Raw genomic sequence first — 3,808 nt, 5'->3', positions numbered from 1 at the left:
TCATCTCAGGGTCCGTGTATTGCTGACCTGTAACTGAGTGCTTCATCTCGGCTGTTCTCTACAATTCTTCTTTATGGTTTCTCTGCAGAAGCCGCTGTGTGCAAGGAGGTGGTCTGTGATGTGATAGCCATCACTAAAGCCCCATGTCGCAGTCTCATGGAGAGTTATGTTTTTTTAAATTGAATTCTTGTTTTCTTCTTCAACCACCACAGAGACTTCCGCCCTGCTAAAAACTCCTTCTATGCCTCCACCTTCAGGGCCTTTGCTGCTGCCTCTAGGTGACCACTCACACGTTGGTAAGTGCTGGGCTTCCTGCAGCTTTGCACATACAGTAACGACTGTTTCCCTGGGCTGGTGTTATTTGTGTCTTGTGTTGTTATTTCCTGTTTTTACTGTAGTTTGTGTTGTGTTGCTGTATTCCTCTTTTGCCAAGAAGCCCCCTGTTCATCTGTTTGTGTCAGAAATAGTGTTGCTAGCAGGAGCAGGGAAGTAATTGTCCCTCTGTACTCAGGTCTGGTGAGGCCGCACCTCGAGTGCTGTGTTCAGTTTTGGGCTCCTCACTACAACAAAGACATGGAGGCCCTGGAGCGTGCCCCAGAGCAGTGCAATGAAGCTGGTGAGGGGTGTGGAGCGCAGGCCTTATGAGGAGCGGCTGAGGGAGCTGGGATTGTTCCTTCTGGAGAAGAGGAGGCTCAAGGGAGACCTTATTGCTCTCTGTAACTACGTGAAAGGAGGTTATAATGAGCTGGGGGTCAGCCTCTTCTCTCATGTAACTAGTGACAGGACGAGGGGGAATGGCCTCAAGTTGCGCCAGGGGAGATTCAGGCTGGACATTAGGAAATCCTACTTTTCTGAAAGAGTGGTCAGGTGCTGGAATGGGCTGCTCAGGGAGGTGGTGGAGTCACCGTCTCTGGAGGTGTTCAAGGAATGTTTAGATGTTGTGTTGAGGGACATGGTGTAGTGAGAACTTTTGGTGATAGGTGGACGGTTGGACTGGATGATCTTGTATTTCTTTTCCAACCTTGGTGATTCTATGATTCCTGGATGCCGGAAAGCAGGCCCCGCTGTCTCTTGGAAATGCTGTTGTGTGAGAAAATGGACAAAAATTCTCTGTTTGTCCCTGGGCTGATTTCATTGGGCCTCAAAGCATTTTGGTGAGTAAGGAAGGAAAGGCAGTGTGAAGCCTTGTAGTATAGGACAACTTAGGCTTACTTTGAAGTTTTAAGACTTGTGATGTCAGCATACAGTAGAGCAGTTTTTTTTTTGAAAATGAAATAGAAAATGGATTTAGTTGATTAAATAACATGGCAAGAATCTGTGTCTTGAAATCCCATCAAGGAAGTGAGAACGAAGGACTCTTAGGCCTCTGTCCACCTCCCACTGAGATACTTATGCTGCTTGTGTAGGCTCCTTCTGTTGTCAGTTTATTCTTCTCTGTGTAAAGAGAATCCATGCTGCCGTTGCGATGGGATCGGGAGCTGTGGGGAGGGCCTGGTTTCACTGCCTGGTGGAGGAGTGTGTGTCAGGAGCTGAAGCTCTGGGCATGCCTTGTGGATGGCTGAGGTTGTCCCATGTGTTGTGAGGTGCTGAAGCGAGCTGCTTCTGCCTTGTACTAGCACTGTGACCAATGTGGGAAAATTCCTGATTTTAATGTTTCACTATGGTTTGATGGGAAGGGAACTGTTGTCAAATGAGGATGTTTGCATGTTTCTGGGTACTGAATTCTTACCCTGCCGTGGAGCACGGTTGCCTACCCACAGCATCTCGTGTTCAGAGATGTGTTTGAAGAACCTCTACAAGCTGAGTACAGGATCATCCAGGAAGGGCCATTGCCTTTCTTAGCAGGGATATCTGACTTACCTCTTTTCTCCTAATGGCAGTGTTATTACACTATGGGTCTTTCCCAGATTCCAAACAGGAACTCAGATGTTTGCCTCCTAAGTACAGAGGTGTTCCTGCTCACCTCTGTACTCACCAATGGAGTTTTCTTCCACATGAGGCCACGCTTCCTGTGATGCGTTCAGAACCTGGGTGCTGTGTCACTCTTCAGAGGGCTCCTTTTCATCTTCATATTCAGATTTGGGTTTCTTGAAGATCTTTGTGAGTCACTGCTACACCAAAGGTACACCCCGACCCTGCCTCTTCTGATGTGTTCCATCGTGCCATGCAGGATGGTGGCAACACTGCTGAGTCACAGGGGGAGCTTTTGGAGGAATCTCTCCTTCCTGCTGCCTTTAAGATACGGTTAATGAATGTATGTCTTTAATGCAAGATGCAGGCTTGTTGTCATTGGAGGGCGAGCAGTCAGGGGGCTGTGATGGATCCGTTCCCAGCAGAGACACATTTCATTGGCCAGAGAGGGACCCATGGAAGACTAGCTGTGATGGAGATGTCTGTGTGTGTTCAGATGAAGCCACCCTGCTCCTGATCCTCCATCTCTTGTCTCCTAAGGAACAAATAAGCTGGGGCAGGGATCTTCCTTTCCCGGATCCTGTGTTTACATGTCTCTTAGCAAAAAGCAGATTTGCCTTTCAATACTAACAAATAAGAACAGTAAGACTGTTCCATTAGCAATTACTCTGTCATGAAAAGATGCAGACAGAAACAGGTCCTCTAGGAACAGATCTGCTTGAAATCCTTCACCTGTGGAGGTAATTTAGTTCATCAGCATGGGTTAATTTTCTCTATGGCTGCTGAGGNACGAAGAATTCAAATATCTCTGTGGATGGTCACTGCACCTCTTTCCTCGTCAGACCATTACAAAGTGGAGTTAGTTTTCCCCCCCTCACGGGCAGCTCTCTGATACAGATTCAAAGCCTTCCTCTCTCCCCACATCAGTGAGTACAGGCCTTCATTCAGGCTGTTGAGAGCAAAGCAGCAGTGCAGGCAGAGCCCCTGCCTCCCTGCAGGGAGCTGTGTTACCTGGATGCGGGCTGTGCCAGGAGATGTCCTTGCTGGTGAGCTGGCTGCTGTTGTTGTAGTGACTGGAAGGTGAAATGGATGTATAAAGCAAAACAGAATAAAACCACCTTCTGCCGCCCCTCCAAGGAATCAGTTAGCACAGAGGGATCTTTGTAGGGCCCATTTTGAAAGTTGATACATTGAAACACTGCCCAACCATGGCAATAGCAGGCTCAGGGTTCCTAACTCCTTAGCAGCACGCTCAGAGATCTTCCTTATTAGGAACAATGTTTTGAGGGACCCGGGAAACTGGTGGGCAGGGAGCCTGTATGAGGAGGAGCAGCGCGTGTGTGATGAGATGCGTTGTGCAAAGAAGCAGGGAGATGGGGAGTGTGGTCAATGGGATGGATAGAAAAGGCACAGGCAGGGGTGGTGGGTGTCAGCGAGGTGGGTGAAGCTGTTGCTGACCTGGTAAGAAGGCGGGTTGTCCAGAGCTGAAGTGCAGCACCTGGTAGGTGTTGGTAACACAAAAGTAGGTCCCCTGGTCCTGTGCCCTGAAGGACTTCACCACCAGCCTTGGTGCTGTGCTGGAGTCCCTGGGGTCTCCGCATTGAGACCGCTGGGGTCTTGAGATGGATGCTGCCCTTCAGAGCAGCCCTTCAGATGCCTTCCCGGGGCTGCTGCCATTTCCCTGGTTCTTTGCTGAATGTTTCCCCAGAAACAAGTGCTCAGTGCCCCCTCTCTTTCCCTCCCCATCCCCTCCAGCAACACCTGTCTGAACAGGCTCTGTTCCTGCTGCGTATCGCGCTGCAGTGCCACTGCTCCCGCTTCCGTGCGCAGTCACTGAGCAGCCCTGAATTGCGTCCTTTGGGTTTGCCCTTGATTTCCCCTGGGTCCGTTTTGCCCA

At 49.6% G+C, this 3,808-nt stretch overlaps 1 protein-coding gene across 3 annotated transcripts in view; it reads right to left on the bottom strand.

Annotated features, from left to right (window-relative positions):
* Window positions 1–2,710: 2,710 nt before the first annotated feature.
* LOC110391303 (T-cell surface glycoprotein CD8 alpha chain-like) overlaps window positions 2,711–3,808 on the bottom strand; it is a 19,304-nt gene continuing 18,206 nt past the window's right edge. The window contains exons 2-3 of one of the 3 annotated variants that reach the window (XR_002434037.1): window positions 3,370–3,409; window positions 2,711–2,984 (exon numbers count right to left, since the gene is read on the bottom strand). The gene's annotated coding sequence lies outside the window, so the exon portion shown is untranslated. Of the gene's footprint in view, window positions 3,528–3,808 lie in introns of all 3 variants that reach the window. The other 2 variants (XR_002434035.1, XR_002434036.1) reach the window with 2 other exon arrangements.

Source organism: Numida meleagris, unplaced genomic scaffold (assembly GCF_002078875.1).
Source record: "Numida meleagris isolate 19003 breed g44 Domestic line unplaced genomic scaffold, NumMel1.0 unplaced_Scaffold345, whole genome shotgun sequence".
Classification (NCBI taxonomy): Eukaryota; Metazoa; Chordata; class Aves; order Galliformes; family Numididae; genus Numida; species Numida meleagris.
Note: the sequence above shows the minus strand (reverse complement) of the source record. Positions and strands in the feature narration are given on the sequence as shown.